The following is a 25,846-nucleotide window of genomic DNA, read 5'->3' as shown; positions in this document are numbered from 1 at the left end:
ATCTTAGATAGAGAGACAGCAGAGTGGAAACCATTTCATTACACTGATCCTTTAAAAAACATTGGCCCTCATTCCGAGTTGTTCGCTCAGTAATTTTCTTCGCATCGCAGCGATTTTGCAATGTTCGCACTGCGACTGCGCCAAGTAAATTTGCTATGAAGATTGGTATTTTACTCACGGCATTACGAGGTTTTTTTCTTCGTTCTGGAGATCGGAGTGTGATTGACAGGAAGTGGGTGTTTCTGGGCGGAAACTGGACGTTTTATGGGAGTGTTTGAAAAAACGCTACCGTTTCTGGGAAAAACGCGAGAGTGGCTGGAGAAACGGAGGAGTGTCTGGGCGAACGCTGGGTGTGTTTGTGACGTCAAACCAGGAACGACAAGCACTGAACTGATCGCAGATGCCGAGTAAGTCTCGAGCTACTCAGAAACTGCACAGAGAAGTCTTTTCGAAATATTGCGAATCTTTCGTTTGCAATTTTGATAAGCTAAGATTCACTCCCAGTAGGCGGCGGCTTAGCGTGTGCAAAGCTGCTAAAAGCAGCTTGCGAGCGAACAACTCGGAATGAGGGCCATTACACATATATATACAGTAATCCAAACATAAACGTACATATATTGAATGTCATAAATATATTTTATTTTGATATACTCAAAAGAACTCAAAAATTGGCAGTAAAGAATAATAATAATAGCACTACTAATTTAGCTGATGATCTAACTAAACACGATGTGATCAGACTTCAGTATCACACATGAAATATTGTATAGCAATATCGATACGGTGCTAGGAGCAGAACCACCACTCCTCTATGATCTTAAACTAAATGGGGGGGATAGAAGGGCAACTGGACCTAATGATATATGGTACATATGGGACTATAGCTGAACTAGGGGGTAAGCCATACAGGGGAAATCCCTCAAAATCCCACACCTACAGTTAAATATTATTAAGCTCTTTGGTGTCATTGAGGCCCAAAGGAAACATGGTTCCAAGTTTATAGATCCAAAAGGCCTCCTTACGACAGAGCTTCATATATCTATCACCCCCTCTCACTGATGGGGGGATCTGTTCGATGGCTTGTACTTTAATGTCCTTAAGAATCCCCTTGGGACACCCTCCAAAGTGGCAGGGTAAACTGTGTGTTCTATTGCCTTTAATAAGGAATCTCATTGCAGAGAGGTGTGGAAGATGAACTCACACAGAAGAATATAGGCAATGTCCACTAGCTGATGGAGCTTGTCAGGAATGCTGGTCCTTATCAACGCTGGCTGCTCCCCTCTGGTGATGTGAGTGCAGCCTCACTGCTTGCCTCTGGGAAGGAGAGTCCATCTCCACCTTCTGGCCTGATCGACTCCAGTCCCACTTGTACTAGGCAATGAAAACAGTGGAGAAGTCGCCCAGAGCAACTAATCAGCTGCTCTGTATACTTTTATAGCATGCAAATTATAAATGTTACCTCAATGCTGATTGGTTGCCATGGGCAACTTCTCCACTGGCTCACTTCTCCACTGTTTTCACTGCTTAGTACATCTCTCCCTCAGAGTGTCTCTTCTCACCAGTCCACTCTAGGGTTGCTCTGTCTGCCAGTCTGGAGTTGATGCTGGGCACTAGTCATGCTGCCTGCTTCCCAGATGTGGCTCACGCACAGCAGCCACACAACTGCCGCAGCTACATCTCTCCCACCCACCCCCCTCCCCTCAGTTGACTGCTGCTGCCCCGGTCTGCTTATTGACTGTTCTGGACAAAAGCCTCTGCCTCTCTCCATGCGCATGACGGCTGCTGTCCGCCGGATCCACGTACTCCTTACTGCCTGCAAAGAGAGTCCTCATGCCTACCAAAGCTTAAACAGGGTCCCATCAGTTCCTTCAATGTAGGGGTCGGGGGATGAAGGGGTGGTAGTCATGTGACCGCCGGTCGGCTGACCGACAGTCACATGACCTCCACCGTGAGCCCGACGGCTCACTATCCCGATGGACGGCATGCCGACCAACAGGGACTATTTCCACTCGTGGGTGTCCACAACACCCATAGAGCGGGAATAGAACCTGTGGCGACCGCAGGTCGCCATTGAGCCCGCAGCGTGGCGAGCGCAGCGAGCCCGCAAGGGGCTCGCTGCACTCGCCCCTCCCCGCCGGGATCCCGGCGTCGGTATGCTGCCGGGATCCCGGCGTCGGTAAGGTGACCGGCGGTCAGGAGACCGCCGGTCACCCGTACTACACCCGGGGTGAAGGAGTGTGTCTCTATGTAGGTCCACATTCTGTGTGGCTTATTAGGTGGAGGCTCCATGTTACCCACTTGAGATTACATCCTTTATTACAGTTCCATCACATATAGTAATAAGCCCCCATAGGCTCCGGTGGGGTACCACAATTTGTTAGAAGGGATGTGCAGTTCAGTTCTCCAGAAATCCAAATCCACCCGAATTCAGACTTTAAATACCAATTTTGGATTGCAAAAATTACTTGATTTTAGCTGTTTTTATAGATTTTTATCAATGAACATCAATTTTAAAATCAACCAAAATCCGAATCCAAACCAAACACTTGAGAGTGGATTTGCCAAAACCATAACATGATAATGAATTAGAACCACAACCAAAATCGGGGGGTCTGGGAAACTCTCTATTGGTTAGTAATAAATTTCATTAATTATGATCAATGAGGGAATGGTTATAACTCTCACAGATAAGACACATAGGGTGCCAAAAAAATCTGGCAGCTGTGGATTGATTATGTGCTAAAGGAGTCACTCTTAGCAAATCGTATCCTCTACTTTTGGATTCTTCTGATTTATACTATGACGTTCTTGATGCTTTTTGATGTGATAAAGTCTTTTATGTACATTTAATTCAGTTGGGCTCCATCCCATATTATTCTATTCCTTTCTCAACCCATCTTTCCCTCTTGTTTACAGTACATGCCTTATTATGGATGTGGTTTTTCAAGATGAAAAAAATAAAACTATATGAATTCAATAACAATAACTTTTTAATGTACTGTTTATCTATGCTGTTCTGAGATGTTGCATTATAGGATAGGATTTTGGATAATATAACGTATGACTAAAGAAATGTAATGATAGGATTCACTTTATTTATTTATTTATTTTGGTCATTTGCTAGTTATCCCATGAATGTTATCATGAAAAATATCCTTATTAAATTCTATCTGTATTGCTAATTTACTGGCTAATGCCTCATTTGGGGGTTTGTTTATTAAGCCTCAGGTGGAGATAAAGTGGATGGAGATAAAGGGGGACATTTACTAAGCAGTGATAAGAGCGGAGAAGTGAGCCAGTGGAGACGTTGTCCCATCAACCAATCAGCAGCTCTGTATAATTTTATACTATGCAAATTATAGCTGTTACTTCAGTGCTGATTGGTTGCCATGGGCACTTCTCCACTGGCTCACTTCTCCGCTCTTATCACTGCTTAGTAAATGTCCCCCAAAGTATCAGCCAATCACCTCCTTACTGTCATTTTTCAAACCCAGCCTGAGACCTGGAAGTTAGGAGCTGATTGGCTGGTACTTTATCCCCAGCCACTTTATAGCCAATCCAAGGCTTAGTAAATAGACTCCTTGGAAAGGCAGACAGTAAGTACTAAGGACCTCATTTAGCCAGGATCGCTATTGAGACATAAATTGCGATTTTCTCACACCTGCTTCTGCTAAAAAGTGCATGTGAAAAGACACCCAGGAAGGTAAAAGACCCCACCGATTAAATCGCAATATTGCATATACATTCACAAAATTGTGATGCATGCACAGAAATTGAGTACCATCGACAACTGTGGTTGACCCAGAGCTACTCAGAATAATGAGAATGCAGTTGCACCTGAGCCATGTTTTTAGCCGCAAACCATTGCAACTGACATCAGATACACACCCCAAAAACGGCCATGATCCACCTGAATTTTTCCAACCACTTGCCACAAACGCCATGTTAGCACCCACAAACAGTCACTACTTGTCAATCAAATTGCAATGGCATTTCACTAAATTGCGATTGCAATTTAGCCTTCGCATACACGCAATGCACTTGCAGCGCATGATCAATCTGCTAATAATTGCCTAATTTGTGATTTTGCAATTTTGCAACTGAAGCTGAATAAGGCCTTAAGTTTCCAGATTTGCAAACGGACTATGGGGGTCGTTCCGAGTTGATCGCTAGCTGCCGATGTTCGCAGAGCAGCGACCAGGCTAAAAATTTTAATTTCTGCGCATGCGTATGCACCGCAAAGCGCACGCGCGATGTATGGGTACAAAGGCCTTTGTGGTTTTGCACAGGTTCTAGCGATGTCTTAATTTGCACTGGCGGCTGCAAGAAGATTGACAGGAAAGGGGCGTTTCTGGGTGTCAACTGACCGTTTTCAGGGAGTGCTTGGAAAAACGCAGGCGTGCCAGGGAAAATGCAGGCGTGGCTGGGCAAACGCTGGGCGGGTGTGTGACGTCAAAAGCCAACCCTCCAACGTTAGAATCAACGCACACAAAGAGTAAGTACAGTGCTGGTCTTGTTTTGCACAAAATGTTTTTGCAGGCTCTCTGCTGCACAGGCGTACGCACTTCTGCAAGGCAAAAATACACTCGAGTTCGGATTTATCTGGATTTTTTCTATTGGCTATCCAAAACACATGACATTTGAGAGCCAATAAGATGCCGTTTTGAGATACGGGTAAAACTGGGTACAAACCTGCACATACTATCAACACAGGTGAATGTGCACTTACATAAGTGTGTGACATCACAAAGCAGCAACAATACTTTCATTTTTTTTATATTTGCATAAATGGACTTTAATAGCTTCTGATTGGCTGAGTGTTATATGTAATTACATTAATGCCACAGTTTTACAGATACAATACTTTCCCATGTCCATGATGTCTGATAATGCAACAGTTGAGAAGTTAGATACTGGTAGGCTAGGCATCCTGTTATTTTTGTAGTCCCATGAAAATGGATTTGTGCAAGCTACATCCCTAAACTAGACAATGCCCTAAATGCACACATCATGCAGAACTTACTAGAATTAGGGAGAACAACCTGAATGTTCCTCTTTTATATATTAAGAAAACAAATAAATTGCTATAGACAATGTCTAAATACAAGCCTATAACTCAGATCTCTCTGGTGTGAAGAACGTTAATACTAGACATTTATTATCAATCAATAGTCATTGGAAATCTAGAAATCTGAATGACATAAAGCCTTGCTTTCCGCAGTCATTTTGTCAATAACCTTGAACAGCAAAGTTACAAAGCAAAAAGTGGCTCTTCCGTGCATATGTCAGCTTGCACGGCTTCTTGGCAGGTATCTCAGCTAATAAACATTTAATTTACAGTCTGTGCAATTCTCTAAACTCCACAAAGTGGTTGGTGAGCCCATCTGCTTACTGTGATTTATGGAAATCCTTTAACTTACGTAGCTTCAAACTTGCAGACTTTGAATTGGAGCATTTATCCCAAGCCACACATCAAGAGATGTACGTTGTGCCTGCCACCATCACTGCATGGAGTGATTCTTATCACCTATCCCAGTCCTTTTGCCTTTGCTCCTCCACACTTAAACACCTTGGTATTGCGCTCTGGAGTACTGACTAGATTATATTAAGGGCATGCAAGTGTGATCCACAGTGCATTTCATCTCTAATGGCAAAATGGATCTGTCAGCAGTATGTGCTGTGGTGGTTCCAATTGCTGCAGGAATATAGCTACACATTGCAGGTCATTCTGACCCGTTCGCTCGCTGCTTTTTAACGCAGTAGACCGAACGGGTCCCTACTGCGCATGCGCCGTAGTGCACCGGCGCATGCCAGACGGCCGTAGGCCGTAGCAGGGATGCGATCGCCTCTGCCTGATTGACAGGCAGAGGTGATCACTGGGCGGGAGGGGGCGGAACTGCGGCGTTTGGCCGCCGATTTGTGGGTGCGGTCCGGCCAATGTAGGCGTGGCCAGACCGAATGTGGGGCGGGCCGCAGCGGCTGCGTGACATCACACACAGCCGCTGCGTGTTGGGGAGCGATGAGTAGCTCCCGGCCAGCACGCTAAAGCTGCGCTGGCCAGGAGCTACTCTTGAAGTGCAAAGGCATCGCCGCTGCGGGGGGGACCGGACTGACATGCGGGGCGGGCTAGCCCTGTGCTGGGCGTCCCCCCGCATGTCAGGGAAGATGATCGTAGCTGTGCTAAATTTAGCACAGCTACGATCAACTCGGAATGACCCCCATTGTTTGAACCATAATGTTCCAAAAAGTGTTGTGCGGGGTAGTTAAATGTTTTTCTATAATATTGTCTGTATGCACAGTGATACTCCTCCTTTATGTTTATTAGTATCCTTTATTTACTATGTAAGGTGTCACACCCATTCTTTTCAGATCCGACAAAGGTAATGCGCTTCCAAATAATCCCTGTTGGAAAAACATTGTGAAATGTAGCCTACAGGCTAAAGTGGCTAACTGATACATTTCAGAGCTTGACACATATTGCCGTATTGCAGTCCTGCCTCCGCTTAGACTTCTATGCAGAGGCGGACCAACCGCATCCCAGGAGGTGAGCATCAGCATATCAAACACCCCTCCACACACACTCCCCCCATCCAACTCACTTATTGTTTGATGGGCTTCATGTAGGGAAGGGGAAAGCTGTGTGTCACCACTGGGAGCTGGTCCGAGGCAGTATGGAGGGGAAGTCTCATGTTATCCTTACTCCATCATTTCCGCCACCTGTGGAGCCTTCTACTGGCTTACACCCTATGCACCTACTCTGAGTATACAGTAGGTCAGTCCGGCCCTGCATCAATGGGTATTGCTGTTGAAATCGAAAGTAGAGGAACCACAGCAAATATCTCTGATATCTGTTACCACTCATGTGTATACAAAATTAACCTACTGGTATGTATTGGAGTGTGGGAGGAAACCCATGCAAATATGGAAAGAACATATAAAACCCACACAGATTAACCCTGGTCTGGAATTAGTCTCATTACCTTAGTGCTATGAGGCAGTAATGCTAACCATTGCATGGTGTTCCTGAAAACCAAACACACTATACAGTATATACTGTTATTAGGCCAATCATACAATTATCAGCTGATATACTCGATAATTGTGTAATGTGTACCCAGCTTCAGTTTCTTTCACTTCCACTGAAAAATAATATGCTATGTTGTAGTTTTTTGAGTACTGTGACTTTGAGATACAATTGTAAATTATGAAAATGGGGTACCACATCTTATATTAATTTATCAATAGATAAGTTTTACTATAAATGAATAACACTTATTGCAGCTGTAAATTATTATAGGAATCAACCACAACCAACAGACAAGTACAGTATATAGGTTTATTAAGGTCTGTTGACCTATCCTACAATACAAGACAATGTGTCTATAATAGAGGTGGTAAAGCTGGATAAAATATGCAGTAAGTGAATACGGTGGAGAACAATACTAAAAGTTTAATGACTTAGATGACCATATGGCATCAACAAACATTCTCCAGCCTATGTTCACCTTAATTTGTTATCCAATTACTGCATAGGCTCTCTCCTCTACACTGGGTAGTCAACATTGAGTACATGATAAGGTCTCGTTCTTTTTTTTTTTTTTACCATAGATTTATTTTTTATCAAAGGTTCCTGTCCCAAAGGGCCAAAAGTTTCTTAAATTGGCATAGAAGTTGAGACTCACAGTAATATACAACTGTCTCAAGAACTCTATGTTTTCTCCCCAAAGAGCCTTCACATCACAGATCCTTGTATTGCTGGCCCCACTGGTAGTGAAAGGATTAAATAAATACTTCTGTGTCATCAGCTTTTTCAATCAGTGGTATAGTTCTGTCAGATTTCAGGTGGGTACCATTTCCTAGATGTTTCCATGGCAACTGTGAAATTAGGTTTTCTTGCTGGCAGCAGCAGACAGAGGATTTAAGGTCTTGGTCAATTCTTTACAGAAAACAATGGTTTGTTTAAAGAGCATTGTATGACTTTGTAAGCAAGCTCCGCAATCTTGAGTGTCACTCGAATCTTATTCTTTTTTTATTTACATTTTATTATCCCCAAACAACTGTAATACAAAAAGTACAAATCAGAACATTCAACATGAGAGAAAAACATGGTCACAAAGTCTGATTTCTGCTTTAGAAAAATAAAACATAAATATTGTCGGAATCATCTATCATGAATACAGTAGGTTTAGATGTGGGGGATGTGGCAATGAGACATTGAGGGAGGCTACAGGAAGAGGAATAAGACAAAGTTCTAGTAGGTACATATTTAAAAATACAATACTGTAGACATTGGGTAAAGTAGTTTATATAGGAGAGGGCAGATGGTAAATGTAAGGTTGGAGGCTATATCTGTTTTTCCTGCAAAATCCAGAGAGTCCGAACCTGGGGGACTACAGTAGGTACAGTTTATTATTATTATAATATTATTATTATTATTATTATTATTATTATTATTATGAGTCATTTTTTTTTCCATCCATGAAAGATTTGTCAACCTCTTTCAACCTACAATTTCAGATTCAATGTGAGAGGCACATTTTACAGAATGAGTAGATACAGTAAGTCTTGGGCGAGGTAGCCTAAGATAAAGATGAAAATTTAGTATTAATTACTTAATACAGGTTCTGGCGCTAAGACTTGTGCTGGTTCTCTAAGCTGCTACCAGGGTGAGAGATAGTCAGTCTCTCATATACTGAAAATACCAAAAAGAAAAGAAATATGATAGCGCTAACAATTTTAACTGAACACAGGTGTTTTCTTAAAAATATATCACATTTATTTGTTAATATTCAATATATAGTCATAAATGACTTAGCACATATAAAACCATATGTTTAAAAAGCCTCTTATAGCCAGTCTCTAGCCCACGACAATTGATGTTAATCAAGCACACCTTTTTGTGTTATTAGAGTCCCTGTGACCGGTCACAATATCAACAGGATCCTTTACACTGGTTTGCAGACGTGTCCAATTTTATGGTATAGTTACCAATATTTTTGTGGATTAGCCGGGTATCCCACCTAGCGAAGGTCCAGAGGCTTATCTCCGTTCCGACACAGATGTATGATGGTTCTCCCTGTATTAATTTTCCACATCCATAGATGAAATGGGTCCAAAGGGACAACGTCTGACAAGGTGTCCTGATGGTGGCTTCGAATTGTCAAGGTGTAGACTGGTCTCCTAACGCGTTTCGCTGGCGTCTTGGCAAGACGCCAGCGAAACGCGTTAGGAGACCAGTCTACACCTTGACAATTCGAAGCCACCATCAGGACACCTTGTCAGACGTTGTCCCTTTGGACCCATTTCATCTATGGATGTGGAAAATTAATACAGGGAGAACCATCATACATCTGTGTCGGAACGGAGATAAGCCTCTGGACCTTCGCTAGGTGGGATACCCGGCTAATCCACAAAAATATTGGTAACTATACCATAAAATTGGACACGTCTGCAAACCAGTGTAAAGGATCCTGTTGATATTGTGACCGGTCACAGGGACTCTAATAACACAAAAAGGTGTGCTTGATTAACATCAATTGTCGTGGGCTAGAGACTGGCTATAAGAGGCTTTTTAAACATATGGTTTTATATGTGCTAAGTCATTTATGACTATATATTGAATATTAACAAATAAATGTGATATATTTTTAAGAAAACACCTGTGTTCAGTTAAAATTGTTAGCGCTATCATATTTCTTTTCTTTTTGGTAGCCTAAGATAAAGAGTCAGGTTTTTTTTATGGGCTGGTGCTTCTAGTACTGAATTTAGAAGGAGGATATGTACCTTGTTCGGGATCAGTACGTAATCCCGCTGGACGGGATCCCGGCGGTCGAAATACCGACGCCGGAATCCCGACCACACAATCCCGACCGGGGTGGCGAGCGGAACGCAGCCCCTTGAGGGCTCGTTACGCTCGCCACGCTGCGGGCACGGTGCCTCGCTACGCTCGCCACACTATTATATTCTCCCTCTATGGGTGTCGTGGACACCCACGGAGGGAGAATATGTCAGGATTGTGGCGGTCGGGATTCCGGCGTTGGTATTTCGACCGCCGGGATCCCGTCCAGCGGGATGTTGACCGCATCCCCCTTGTTCAGAGAGTTACCTTTGGACAAGTCCTACACGTATTGGATAGGGTACCACGGTGCATGCAATTCCTTCTGCAAAATGGGGCAGAGTTGCAGAAGATTTTGTTAAGACCCCATCTGTCAATCTCCTATTACTTCCCAATAATCCTTCTCACATTCATCCTTGCTTTGAAGATCAATGCTAATATCAAGTTTTATATCATAGCTCTATTGAAACTGTTAGGAGTTGATGCTAAGAAGGAATTAATGGCTGAGAGTTTATACTTTAGACAGTCCCACAGATTTAGTGCAATCTAAAATGTAGGAAAAATGTTACTTAATCTGAGAGATTTAGGGAGAGATGTATGAAAGTATGGAGAGAGATACATGGGAGGGATACATAAATTTGATTTATCCCGCCCAAAGTACCAACCAATCAGCTTCCAACTATCATGTTACAGGCTATGTTTGAAAAGTGATAGTTAGGAGCTGATTGGTCGGGATAAATCAAATTTGAGTCTGCAGTCAAATGTCTGAAAATATCATTTTTGGAGGTTTGGCTGCTTACCACATATACACCAAGCTCCAGAATGCGATATAACTTGGATCAGACAGGCAACGCCTTCTTTAGATGGTGTTACCCAATAGCAGCTTATGGGCTTAAATTCTCATTTCCCCCTAAGGGGATCCAACCAGATCCCTCCCAGCACCTTATCCCTCTCAGCACCTCCAACAGCGTGTGCAGCTCCTAAGGCATGCGCAGTTAGGACTCCCAGGTCATAAACCTGGAAGTCCTATCTTCTGTTACCGGGAGATGTGTCCTTTGCAGAAATCTTCATGCATACAACATTAATAAACACTGAGATGCATGCAGTGTCAGACTGGGGCATGGAGGGCCCACCGGGGAATGCAGCGGTAAAGGTCCATGCTTAGGGGTGTGGCCAGCTGCCACAGAGGCTTGGCTAACAAGGTATGGGCCCCATGAAAAATATATATAGTAAATACTGCTAGTGCATGCATGATAATGTACCAGATTAATAACTGCACTGCACTGTAGATAATATGTATAATGTACAATTCAAGTGCACAGTTGGGACCTAATCCATAGAATAGGAGGTGGGCCCACCGGTGGTTTCCCCTGTACCTCTGTGGGCCAGTCCAACCTTGGATGCATGCGATGAGTGGTGAAATGTTTGAATGTGATGCTTGATGTATCCCACCTTTTATCTCTTTCCACTTCATCTCTCTTCAAGCTTTGGTACATATTGTAATAATCCTAGATGGAGGAAAAAGAGGCGAGAGGCAGAAATTTAGTCTCAATAGCCAAATAGAAAGTGTGTTGCAAGATCAAACATTGCCGCTATATGTGCTGAGGTAGTGTTACACATAAGTACTTTTTAAATTAAGCAATAATTGAAGTTCATAATATAAGTGGTACCTTTATCAATAATTATTTAAAATTGCCCCAATTAACGTAACATTTAAACAATTTTATAAATAATATTGGCCCCTTAAGATTTATTAAATATGTCAGCATAATTCAATTGTTCTTTTTTATTATTGTTAAATGTACTCCAATAAAAGTTTCATTAAATAATTGTGCCCCATTAATATATTTAACAATTGGTTGGGCCTCTTAATTAAGTGTTAATTTGTGACAATTAACTACATATATTTATTGTGTCTCTTTACTATGTCTTACCTCTTTATTATGTTTTCATGCAAACTGCAAGTCATTTGGGCAATCTTGCTGGCCAGAGACACCACTGTGGGCAATTTCGATGCTCTTATATCAGACGATTTATATTCAGAGCACTGAAATAAATCAAGATGACGAGTTGTGATGAGTAGTGTTAGAAAACTGCACTTTTAAACTGAATTTCTGACGATAGTTGTCTTTAATACATCCAGGATCTTGTAATTCGATCAACAGAGTCTCTGAATAAATTGCAATCCATTACAATTCACCAGGGGGTAAATTTACTAAGGTGGGAGGTTTTTTTTTTAGAACTGGTGATGTTGCTTATAGCAACCAATCACATTCTATATATTATCTTCTAGAAGCAGCTTGGTAAATGTTAAGTAGAATCTGATTGGTTGCTATGGGCAACATCACTAGTTCTAAAAAAACTCCCACCTTAGTAAATTTACCCCCAGGTCTGCTTACAACATTTTTATTCAACATTCTTTCCATATAAGTCTTTGCACATCTAGTTTCCCCTTCATCCTCATTTATCAACTGAGGACATCGGATCCTAGATCACGTGGCTATAATACATCCCAAATGGAACACACAACACTGCATTCTGTGAAATTGATTTGTGTTCAGTAACATTTAGAGCCTTATTTAGAGGTGCTGATAATGAATGCAGGGAAAAGAATCATATAAAAAAAGTGTATTTCCATATATGAGCTACACACGCATTGGAAGGTGAGTCCAGATCAAAAACATTAACTTCGCGCCAGACTTGCATCAGTTCTATAAGTACAGTATGTAGACCCGGTATATCATAAAGATAGCATCGTGCTTTGGCTTGATAGCGTTAGTAGTAGATGCTAAAGTTGCATTACCCTATTTGCACACAATATAATAATGTAAGGAAGAGTCATTTAAACAAGGGAGCGTATTTTATTAAGTAATTAATAAATAAAAAAATGTGCAATTGTGTTGCAATAAAATAAAAAAAAATATGTCTAACTCAAAATGAGCCAGTTGGTGATTAGAATAGTCAAATACTGTAATTCAGTTTTACCAACAGTTGGATTTCTAGATTCTGCTAACTCTAAATTTCCTTACATGTTTTTAGGGTCTTGTCAATTAACAAAAACAGCAAGTTTGTACCTATTACCACTGATTGGCCAGCAGCGAGATAGGTGGTCATTCCGAGTTGATCGCTAGCTGCATTCGTTCGCTGTGCAGCGATGAGGCAAAAAAACGTCATTTCTGCACATGCGTATGCGGCGCAATGCGCACGCGCGACGTACTATTACAACGGCCGATGTAGTTTCACACAGGGTCTAGCGATGCTTTTCAGTTGCACTGCTGGCCGCAGAGTGATTGACATGAAGTGGGCGTTTATGGGTGGCAACTGACCGTTTTTAGGGAGTGTTCGTAAAAACGCAGGCATGCCAGGAAAAACTGAGGCGTGGCTGGGCGAACGCAGGGCGTGTTTGTGACATCAAAACAGGAACTGAACAGTCTGAAGTGATCGCAAGCGCTGAGTAGGTCTGAAGCTACTCAGAAACTGCACAAAATTATTTTGTAGCCGCTCTGCGATCCTTTCGTTCGCACTTCTGCTAAGCTAAAATACACTCCCAGTGGGCGGCGGCATAGCGTTTGCACGGATGCTTAAAACTGCTAGCGAGCGAACAACTCGGAATGACCACCATAGTCTCTCTGAGGTGCAGGCTAACTCTAGTATTGGGCCTAAAGAAGAATCTCAATGACAAATCTTCACCTTCAAGTCTAACAGTCAGATGTAGCCAAGGGTCATGGCTCACTGGAAATGAATCAATAATGATAAGCAGGCTGAGTTCAGGATCTGGCAAATCAATAAACACACAATGACATGACACTAGTCAATACGAGACTCAGCTTGATTTGAATAGCACAGCAGAGCAGGACATCTCTTTGACATTCAGTAGGCAGTAGTCCACTGCTGATGTGGAAAGTAGATATTTATTATAGAGAATACAGAAATATGATGAGAGAGATATGCACCAGCTTGACATTTATTGAAACGATGAACCAGTGAAGCAGTGATTGTCATCATGTCCTGTAATGCTCATTAAAGTACTGCAAGAAATGCGTACCCACACAGCTTCTTGATTTTCACAATCAGCCTGTCTGCTACTGTAAGCATATTTCAAAAGGAGGCTGGGTTTAATTTTGCATGGCCACAGTATGTACAACATGGTCAGAAGTCAGGAAAGGTCTTTACATGGTAATAACAGAGAGAGACCAGGCAGAAGATTTGTCTTGGTCTAGCCAAAAGGTTATCATTGTGTAAGGGATACTACTACTGTGGACATTGTGTAAGGGGCACAACCAGGGCCGGTTCTACACCTTGTGGTGCCCAGTGCGAACGTTTACACTGGCGGCGCCCCCCCAGTGCGGTAAAACAGTTAGTGCGTGCCGGAGGCGTGCATCAAAAAATAGGGGCGTGGCTTCATAGGGGAGGGCCTTGGCCACAGGTATGCCCCCAGATTTGCCCCAAGTAGTTGTGCCTCCCAGTTGATTTGCCCCCTGTAGCTGTGCCCCCTGTAGCTATGCGCCAAGTAGCTTTGCCCCCTGTTGCTGTGCCCCCTGTAGTTGTGCCCTCTGTTGCTGTGCCCCCTGTTGCTGTGCCCAGTAGTTGTGCCCCCTGTTGCTTTTTCCCCAGTAGTTGTGCCCTCTGTTGCTGTGCCCCCTGTTGCTGTGCCCAGTAGTTGTGCCCCCTGTTGCTTTTTCCCCAGTAGTTGTGCCCTCTGTTGCTGTGCCCCCTGTTGCTTTGCCCCCAGTAGATTTGCCCCAGTAGTTGTGCCCCCAGTAGTTGTGCCCTCTGCTGCTGTGCCCCCAGTAGTTGTGCCCTCAGTAGTTGTGCCCTCTGCTGCTGTGCCCCCTGCGCTTTCAAACACACACAAAAAAAACTCAATACTTACCACTGCCCCGCTCCTGCTTCCCGAGTCCCGACCGCTGCTGCTGCTCCTGCTCTGTCTGCCCGCCGCGGCTCCTCTCTATGGGAGAGACGTCATGACGTCTCTCCCATAGCAGCGCCGCACAGACACTAGAGGTCAATAATGACCTCTAGTGTCTATCACTGGAGCCGGCTGCAGCGGATGTCCACACAGCCCACGGCATCTGCTGCAGCCGGGGAGCGGGGTGCGGGTAGATGGCGGTACCTGCGGGGTGACTGCGGCCACGCCCCCAGGCCGCAGCACCCCGGGCTCAGGCACTGCTTGCCCGCACCAAGAACCGCTCCTGGGCACAACTACTGTGTAAGGGGCACTACTACTATGGGCATTGTGTAAGGAGCACTACTACTATGGGCATTGTGTAAGGAGCACTACTACTATGGGCATTGTGTAAGGGACACAACTGCTGTGGGCATTGTGTAAGGGACACAACTGCTGTGGGCATTGTATAAGGGGCACTACTACTATGGGCATTGTGTAAGGAGCACTACTACTATGGGCATTGTGTAAGGGACACAACTGCTGTGGGCATTGTGTAAGGGACACTACTACTATGGGCAATGTGTAAGGGGCACAACTATGTGGGCATTGTGTAAGGGGCACAACTGCTGTGGGCATTGTGTAAGGGACACTACTACTATGGGCATTGTGTAAGGGGCACAACTGCTGTGGGCATTGTGTAAGTGGTACTACTACTGTGGGCATTGTGTAAGGTACACTACTGCTGTGGGCATTGTGTAAGGTACACTACTACTATGGGCATTGTGTAAGGAGCACTACTACTATGGGCATTGTGTAAGGGACACGACTGCTGTGGGCATTGTGTAAGGGACACAACTGCTGTGGGCATTGTGTAAGGGGCACTACTACTATGGGCATTGTGTAAGGAGCACTACTACTATGGGCATTGTGTAAGGGACACAACTGCTGTGGGCATTGTGTAAGGGGCACTACTACTATGGGCATTGTGTAAGGAGCACTACTACTATGGGCATTGTGTAAGGGACACAACTGCTGTGGGCATTGTGTAAGGGACACTACTACTATGGGCAATGTGTAAGGGGCACAACTATGTGGGCATTGTGTAAGGGGCACAACTGCTGTGGGCATTGTGTAAGGGACACTACTACTATGGGCATTGTGTAAGGGGCACAACTGCTGTGGGCATTGTGTAAGTGGTACTACTACTGTGGGCATTGTGTATGGTACACTACTGCTGTGGGCATTGTGTAAGGTACACTACTACTATGGGCATTGTGTAAGGTACACTACTGCTGTGGGCATTGTGTAAGGTACACTACTACTATGGGCATTGTGTAAGAGGCACTACTGCTGTGGGTATTGTGTAAGGGGCAAAACTGCTGTTGGCATTGTGTAAGTGGCACACTATGGGCATTGTGTAAGGGGCACAACTGCTGTGGACATTTTCTAAAGGCACTACTGTGGGCATTGTGTAAGGGTCACTACCACTGTGGGCATTGTGTAAGGGTCACTACTACTATGGGCATTGTGTAAAGGGCACAACTACGTGAGCATTTTGTAAGGGGCACAACTGCTGTGGGCATTGTGTAAGGAGCACTACTACTATGGGTATTGTGTAAGGGGCACTACTACTATGGGCATTGTGTAAGGGGCACAACTGGTGTGGGCATTGTGTAAGTGGAACTACTACTGTGGGCATTGTGTAAGTGGCAATAAACAGCACTAGACACAGAATGAAGGGAGGTGCAGGTTGAAAGACACAAAGTGAAGGGAGCAGGCTGAGATACACAGAGTGAGAGGTTGGAGGCTGAGAGACACAGAGTGAGAGGTTGGAGGCTGAGAGAGACAGAATGAAGGGGGCAGGCTGAGATACACAGAGTGAGAGGTTGTAGGCTGAGAGACACAGAATGAAGGGGGCAGGCTGAGATACACAGAGTGAGAGGTTGGAGGCTGAGAGACACAGAATGAAGGGGGCAGGCTGAAAGACGCACAGTGAAGGGTGGGAGGCTGAGAGGCACAGAGTGAAAAGGGGCTGAGAGGCAGAGATGGAAGGGTGAGAGGCACAGAGGAAAGGGTGAGCTGAGAGGCACAGAGAGAAGGGGGAGACTGAGAAACACAAAGTGAGGTGGATGGTGAGAGATGCAGGTGGGGAAGATGGCATGGCAGTGAGCCGCAGGCAGGAGATGATAGTGTGGATGAGAGACCATGCAGGGATGGGAAGATGGTGTGGCTGAGAGACGATGCAAAGAGAGGAGGGAGATGGTGTGGCAGACACAGGCAAGAGATAAGGTGTGGTTAAGAGACACATTGAGGAGATGATGGTGTGGCTGAGAGATGGAGGGGCCAGGGGGAGACAAGAATCTGGTTAAACCTCTGTTGCATGATGATGATCTTTGTTATATTCCTACACAAACAGGCATCTTCAGGGCCAGGGTAATTTCATACATGAATAGTGATTACCAACTGAAGACGCTGTCTGCCCAGGGAGGATACATTTCTTCAGAGGTTCCCCGTTTTGAGAAATCACCATATACAATACTGTGCAAAAGTTTTAGGCAAGTACTGTATGAATTAAAAAAATGCTACAAAGTATGGTAAGAATGCTTTTAAAAATAGAAGTGTTAATAGTCTATTTTTATCAGTTAACAAAATGCAAAGTGAATGAACAAAATAGAAATCTAAATCAAATCAATATTTGGTGTGACCACCCTTTGCCTTCAAAAAAGCATCAATTCTTCTAGGTACACTTGTACATGGTACTTGGCAGGGAGGTTGTTCCAGACATCTTGGAAAACTTACCACAGATCTTCTGTGGATGTAGGCTTGCTCAAATCCCTCTGTCTCTTCATGTAATCCCAGACAGACTTGATGACATTAAAATCAGGGCTCTGTGTGGGCTATATCATCACTTCCAGGACTCCTAGTTCTTCTTTACGCTGAAGATAGATTTTAATGACATTGGCTATATGTTTGGGGTCATTGTCCTGCTGCAGAATAAATTAGGAGCGAATCAGATACTACATTGATGGTATTGCATGATGGATAAGTACCTGCCTGTATTTCCCAGCACTGAGGACACCATTTAACCCTGACCAAATACCCCACTCCATTTGCTAGTATGCAGCCCCAAACTTGCAAGGAATGTTCACCATGCTTCACTGCTGTTTGCAGAGACTCATTGTACCATTCTCCAGCCCTTCAGGGGAAATAATTGCCTTCTGTTACAGCAAAATATTTTTGAAATTTTGACTCATCAGTCCAGAGCACCTGCAGCCATTTTCTGCACCCCAGTTCCTATGTTTCGTGCATAGTTGAGTTGCTTAGCCTTGTTTCCACATCACCGGTATGGCTTTTTGGCCACAATTCTTCCATGAAGACCATTTCTGGACAGATTTCTCTGAACAGTAGATGGGTGTACCTGGGTCCCACTGGTTTCTGCTAGTTCTGAGTCGATGGCACTGCTTGATTTCTTCCAATTTTGAAAGGAATTAAGCATGATGTGTCATTTATCTGATGCACTAAATTTCCTTGGTCAACCACGGTGTCTACGGTCCTCAACATGGCTTGTTTCTTTGTGCTTCAATGCTGAAAAATACAGGCAGGTACTTAGCCAGCATGCAATACCATCAGGAAGGCATCTGATTGGCTCCAAAATTATTCTGCAACAGGACAATGACCCCACAGCCAATGTCATTAAGAACGATCTTTAGCATAAAGAAGAACAAGGAGTCCGGGATGATATTGACCCCACAAAGCCCTGATCTCAACATCATCGAGTCTGTCTGGGATCACACGAAGAGGCAGAGGGATTTGAGCAAGCCTACATCCACAGAAGATCTATGGTTAGTTCCCCAAGATGTTTGGAACAACCTCCCTGCGGAGTTCCATTAAAAACTGTGTGCAAACTATTAACACTTCTATTTTTGATAGCATTCTTACTTTGCAGCATTTTTTGTTCCACACCTGCCAAAAACTTTTGCACAGTACTGTAGGTAAGGTGCATATTGAATGGAGAGGAATGCTCCCAGAGTTATGAGAAACAGGTGGCATGTCATGTTGACAAGCCACCGTTTGCAGTAGCCACACTCCTTGTGGTATGTTATTTATATTGTAGTGAGTGCCAATAAGTGGTGCTGGATATGCCCAGTAGGTGGTGCTAGACACACCCCTCCGACAGTGCACCCCCTAATAAAATGTGTTGCCCACGTCTATGATTCTGAACCAGCACCACCTGTGACCTCAACTTTTGGTTGTATCTAGCTATTATTGTGAATAATTTCTGTACTGCACTATTATCTACACTTCCATATCCTAGTCAGTCATGTTATGGGGGCAGTTAGATGGCCGCGACTGGAAGGTTCCTGCCATTGAAGCCTACACCATACTCTGCACCTATATACAGTACTGCTAGTGCTAGCCTAGACAGTAGAATCATGGCTAGACAGTAGAATCATGTGAATACAAATCACTATGGATGAATCCAGATTTAGATACTGATTTCATTGAGATTATATTACAAACAGTAAAGTTAATTTCTGAGGAATAAAATGTCAGCCAAAAATGTACTGTACTTTAAACAATGAAATAATAATTACAAAAGCATTATTTGAGCACTGGCTGAGTAAGAATGATCACCAAGCTGTTTGTTCCTATATAGGTTTAAAGTCCTTCCAATGATAACCAATTGTGTATCTCCTGAATATTTTTATACAGTATGCTTTTGACAGTAAAGTTTGAGGGCGAAATATGATCAGACAAAGGGCTAGATGCATCAGAGTGTGAGAGTCATAAAGTGGAGAGAGAGAAAATACCAGCCAATCAGCTCCTAAAAGCCATGTTACAGGATGTGTTTGAAAAATGACAGCTGGTTGGCTGGTAGTTTATCACTTTCCGTTTTATCACTCTCCAAGCGATGATACACCTAGCCCAGAGAATTGGGACATACACCAATACAGAGAAAACAAACATGTCACCAAAGCAGATGATGGAGCAGGGACAGGGGAAAGACAGTATGACATTTTGGTGTTTTCTCTATTCCTGCTCTATCATCTTCTTTGGTACGATGTGTACAGTTCCCTGTTTCTTCACAGTGATACATGAGCTATGTGTGATCATCTGTTTAATGGATTATGGAAGAAATAACAAATAACGTGAGCTCAAACCCATAATCTTAATTAAGCATTCCAACTATGTATAAAAAATAGACCGGTCCCCCCTTGTGGAAACCTCAATTACCAGAAACAAGGACCCTAGCTAACATTAAGTTGCACTAGTGTTTTTTTTTTTTTTTTCTAGGAAAAGGATATTCGTTGACGTCTGATTGTACAGGTGTAATTCTTTGGGGATAACCCCTATTTGAATTAGACCAAAGGAAGGGACTAGTAGGTAAATCTTTTCCAGACAATACCTGTCAACCACTTAACTGGCTTAGATTTTTCCAAAAATGTCCATCAAAAACTTTTTTATAACTGTATGAATCATAATTATACTTCCATGATCCCCCTGAGATCAGGCAGCAGGAAGAATGGCCAACAAGAGGGGGCTGAGGAGAGGTTGCCCTTGCAAATGAGGAGCCGGCTGGGTGGGCTGAGCCCGGCAGTTGCTGGAAGATTAGGTTCCAGCAGCCTCCGATTGGCTCCTCTGACACGTTTGCATCAGATGTGACTAAACCCAGCTTGTCATGGTTGCATACGATGAAACCACACCGACAGGTGATTAAGCAGTTCAGTCTTCTCAACAAGACTAGCTATTGCAAAGGGATGTAGTTTTGTGACCGGCAGTCAGGAGACCGCCAGTCACAATACCTCCCCCTACATCCTGCCTACTTACAATCCCGACAGTCGGCATGCCAACTAGCAGGGTCTATTCCCACAAGGGGCTTGTTGCCCCCCCCCTGCCGGCATACCGCTGCCAGGATCCCGCCATCGGTATGCTGACTGGCGGTCTCCTGACCGCCGGTCATGCATACCCAACCCATTGTAAGTATGCTTCTCTGTTTGCACTTGCTTATCGCACTATACCACTTGAGACCGAGGACGACCCTTGACCACAATCATGGACCAGTATGATTGCCATGAGGTCCAGTTGCAAAAAATCATTAAATCTTGTCATTTAGTGCAAACGCTGGCCATACACCTTAAGATGATCTTTCCAACCAGCCAACTAGTTGGCTGGTTGCAATAAAAATCTGTTAATGTGTGGGAACAAGTGACAATTGTGCGTTTGTGCCCAAGCACTGGAAAAGTGATTAAAAAATTGTCATTCACACAAGATGGTTAAATCCATTTGGTTCAACTATTTTGATTGAGTGGCCACTTTTCTCCATTTTATGGCACTTGGGAGCAAACGGCCAACTGTAATTTGCTCCCATATGTTACCAGATTTTCACTGCAACAAGCAAAATAGTTGGTTGGTTGGTTGGTTGGTTGGTTGTTTGTTTGTTTGGTTGGTTGGAAAGAAAACCTTTAGGTGTAGGGCCAGCTTAACTAAACAGTAGAACAGTCTCTTTAGAACACACAAGCATTAGTATATTCCTATGTTGTGCTAAGCTTGTTACTAGTAGTACTAACAAAACATCTTCTTGTAACATTTTTAATATACCACATCCAGACATATCTTTCCTTGTCAGTAATAAGACTCTTTCCTCAGAACACCCCCTCCCGTGCTCCACGTAAACATTCTAATCACTGGCGCACATAACATGGACGACCTAAATGGGACTTTCCTGTTTCCCATATTAGTGGCTCCATGCTTCCTGCCTGATAAGAGGGAAAGCAATGCTTCAGTTTGACAGCCTTGAAAACAGAGAGCCGGCTATTCCAGGTGCACAGGAATAATTACCCCCATCACTCATGCAGCAACTGAAAAATGGGATTTCAGCAAGAAAGATTACATTCCTTATTTAGTGACAACAGAATTCATTTCTTGAGCTATACCCAGATATCCTACAATAATTTAGTCATTAAATACAGTATATTTGTTGCAGCATTTAAAAAAAGAAAACAATATTACAAACAATATTAATAATAGTTGTTCTGAATCAATTTAGTATAGTCTTGACTTTTGTAGCAATAAATGCCAAGCAAAGGGGACCCTAGGGCGTAAAATACAGATCAATGTTTGTTACAAAATATTCAGTTCAACTGTTCAGTTCTATAAAATTTCTATTAGTAATTAAATAATAGTCTCCAAATTTGGGGCCTTTAAAGAAGTTCTGCTCTAGTTCTCATGCATAGTGTCCAATTTCAGTGCCGCTTCATATAGGGTTGGCCATCGACCATCAAAGGGTAACAGCCATTGACCATGGGTGGGTAACAGACAATGACCATCGATGGGTAACAGCTATTGACCATGGGTGGGTAACAGACAATGACCATCGATGGATAACAGCTATTGACCATGGGTGGGTAACAGACATTAACCATGGGTGGGTAACAAACATTGACCATCGATGGATAACAGCTATTGATCATGGGTGTGTAACAGACATTGACCATGGATGGGTAACAGACATTGACCATGGATGGGTAACAGACAATGACCATCGATGGGTAACAGCTATTGACCATGGGTGGGTAACAGACAATGACCATCGATGGGTAACAGCTATTGACCATGTTTGGGTAACAGCTATTGACCATGGGTGGGTAACAGACAATGACCATCGATGGGTAACAGCTATTGACCATGGGTGGGTAACAGACAATGACCATTGATGGGTAACAGCTATTGACCATGTTTGGATAACAGCTATTGACCATGAGTGGGTAACAGACAATGACCATCGATGGGTAATAGCTATTGACCATGTTTGGGTATCAGCTATTGACCATGGGTGGGTTACAGACATTGACCATCGATGGATAACAGCCCATTTATCCCAAAGTGCAGGGTAATGCAGCAAGAATTGAGCTTAGTGCTGTCCCTGGTGACCCACTAAGAACCCACCCCCTTCCCTGATTGGCCTGCCTCCTGCTGTTCCCCATAGCAGGGATGTCCATCAATGGGTGCAAACCATCAATGGTTTTATGCCATTGATGTACACATGCGGTATTTGGTATGAAAAGGTGAAACAATGAAATTATAGAACTTGTAACAGAATTGTAAGGTCTAACATCTTCAAAAATGTTAGTTATTTCAGTTACTCCTTTTACAGTATGCAGGGCCGGCGCCACCACTAGGCAGCTTTAGGCAGCTGCCTTTGGGCGCAGACCACTGGAGGGTGGCAGCTCACTCTACCGATGAATGCTTCCCTTCTTGTCCCTTGCAATATGTGAAGCGTTACCGTGGAGACGAGCAGAAGACAGTTGCTAGAACAAATGTAACAATAGCCGGCAGCACGCTGCTTACTCTGTGTGCATAGAGTATTGAAGCCGCTGCCGTAACAGTTGGGCGGCCGCGACATCTGTGCTGCACTGTCAGTGTGAATGTAACCCATCGGCAGCGGCTTCAATACTCTATGCACATACTGTAGAGCACAGGTTCTCAAACTCGGTCCTCAGGACCCCACACGGTCCATGTTTTGAAGGTCACCTGTAGATTTACAAATTGTGATAGTTGGTGATACACAGTGCAGCTGCTGGGTGACATGGAAAACGTGAACCGTGTGGGGTCCTGAGGACCGAGTTTGAGAACCACTGCTGTAGAGTAAGCAGCGTGCTGCTGGCTATTGTTACAGTTGTTCTAGCAACTGTCTTCTGCTCCACGGTAATGCTCCACATATTGCACAGACTCCCGCGATCCCATCCTGCATTTTACACCCCCCTCCGCGATAACAATCCCCCCCCTCCGTGATTGCATCATTAATATTACAGCCCTCCCCCCGGCGCATGCAGGGGGGGTTCTCCCCCGCTGGGACAAGTTTTTTTTTTTTTTGGTGGGCGAAGGCAGCTTTACACAGTCACACTGACAGTGATTGCCGCTGCCAGGATCAAAGTTGCCGCGTGTGGCTTCTTTGCAATGTACAGAGGGCGGAGGGGAGCTGCAGCAGGAACTCGGCAGAGGCGGGAGTAGCGGGCAGTCGGCACCCGCAGCAGTGACGGGTTTTTCGGCAACGGCGGACACCCGGAAACGTTGGCAGCAGCAGGAACTCCGCAGCGACATGATAGGCAGGTACACGGCTGCACTGAGCTCCGGGGAGAGGCAGCCAGTCGGCTGCCCTGTTATGCAGAATAAGTTTGCCAGGAGAACTCCTCCAGATGTTTAAGTTACATTATATGTATGTATTTATATGTGTGTGTGTGTGTGTGTGTGTGTGTGTGTGTGTGTGTGTGTGTGTGTGGTGTGTTTATGCATATAAATATAAGTATGTGTGTAATATATATATATATATATATATATATATATACAGAAAATAAACCCCCATCATTTATTTATTGATGTTGTGAGGATAAGTGAACTTGCTATGGTGAGTGCGGAATTTATTGTATATATTTAAATAGGTGGCCATGAGGTGGTGAGTGCAGACATTGCACCCCGCTTCTGGGGTGGCGAGTGCTGTGGTTTTATATGTGTTTGTAAAGGTATATATATATATATTGCAAGAATTGGGAAAACAAGCGCCCAAGAGTGTGATTATTAAGATCAGGGATAATAAAGGTATAGAAAAAATGGATGATAAGGATCGATTTAAAACACTTATCTGGTAGGTAGAGACTTGACTCAAGTAGTAGTCTTTTTGTGGATTAAGAACATGCGGATAAAACAGAAGAAAACTAACATAGTGTGTACCGTTTATGTTACGTATTATGTTATTGTTAGGTTTAGCAGGCCTTATTAGGGAACTAGCTTATTCCCACAGAGTATCAATTTATAGCCTGAACAGTATTAAAAATACAAAAAATTTAATAACATATTCACATAAAAACACACATAAAAATAGCCATATAGCATGCGTACAAGATAAAAAATTATATCAGGCTTATCTGTCCATGAAAATGACTGAAATGCATGCGTACAGGATTAAAAATAGTTTTAGGCTTATCTGTCCATCAAGAGGAGGTGTCTGCAGGTACTCCCAACGCGCTTCGTCCGTCAGCAACAGGACTTCATCAAGGGGATAACCACACTGAGCAAGATTTGCTCTATTTATGCCCAGAAGGAGGAAATTGACAATGACATCACATCCTGTGAGTGTCATAAATTTTTGCAAAATAATATAACTATAATCTAATATGCACTCAAAACAGTAGAGCGTCATTAGAAATATAGTGAGATAAAGAAGAACCGAATTTTTTATAAAGATCATTGAAAGGAATGAAAGAGTATCTAATGCCGTCGGAAATGGTGGTGGAACGCATGTGGAACGCATGCGTCATTTCCGGCCGGCGTGAAATGCTTTTTTAAAAACTAAATTTAATTTGTGTAAAGAATCGGGGATGAGCTGGTGAGGTGTTGAGGCAGGTGGAGAGGAAAAGGAGGAAATCTAGAATATCCATACGTTTAATGCGATGAAACTGAGAGTATGGAATGTTTGTTTTCCAATTCCGAGCATGACAACTTTTGAAATGTAGGTAGCTATTAGTGTCTACTTCTTTTATATGATTGCTGGTTATGACTTTTGAATCGGCACTCGAGAGGGTAAGATCCAGGTAGTGCACACTGTCTTTACTGATCTCATAAGTAAACTTCAAGTTATATTGGTTTGCAGTGAGTATCTCAAAGAAGCTTTTGAATGTTTCCTCGTCTCCTTCCCAGATGATCAAGATATCATCTATATAACGTTTGTAGATGATTAGATTTTTCAAGAATGGGTTATTGTTGTATATGCACTCATCTTCCCATGAGCCCATTAGTAAATTAGCAAAACTGGGAGCGAATGATGTGCCCATGGCTGTTCCACATATTTGTAAATAGAAGGTCCGCATGTACATGTGTGATATATATATACATGGGATCTATTACACCCTGCACACTGTCAAATCACATGTTAAATTGGTTATGCGCTTTTTAGCGCTATTGATTCACGGTGCGTTCCACTGCACACCACTTCCGCATCTCTCACGGAAGTGATGTCACCAGCATAGCGGTGCGTTCCACCGCTATATTCTCTCCACCTTAATGGCGGTGCGTTCCACCGCCCAAATGCGCTCACTTCCGTGTTTCTTCACGGACGTGAGGTGAGC

The 25,846-nt window shown here is 43.6% G+C and overlaps 1 long non-coding RNA gene across 1 annotated transcript in view; it reads right to left on the bottom strand.

The window, feature by feature from the left end:
• Positions 1-7,385: 7,385 nt before the first annotated feature.
• The window catches only part of LOC134981037 (uncharacterized), a 54,010-nt gene continuing 35,549 nt past the window's right edge, over positions 7,386-25,846 (bottom strand). Inside the window, exons 2-4 of the long non-coding RNA XR_010190506.1 lie at positions 11,770-11,882; positions 11,288-11,343; positions 7,386-8,057 (exon numbers count right to left, since the gene is read on the bottom strand). This is a non-coding gene — a long non-coding RNA (uncharacterized LOC134981037). The remainder of the gene's footprint in view (positions 8,058-11,287; positions 11,344-11,769; positions 11,883-25,846) is intronic.

The sequence above is a fragment of the Pseudophryne corroboree genome, chromosome 12 (genome assembly GCF_028390025.1).
Source record: "Pseudophryne corroboree isolate aPseCor3 chromosome 12, aPseCor3.hap2, whole genome shotgun sequence".
In the NCBI taxonomy this organism is placed as follows: domain Eukaryota; kingdom Metazoa; phylum Chordata; class Amphibia; order Anura; family Myobatrachidae; genus Pseudophryne; species Pseudophryne corroboree.
The sequence above is the reverse complement of the archived record's forward strand: the minus strand, read 5'-3'. Positions and strand labels throughout refer to the sequence as shown.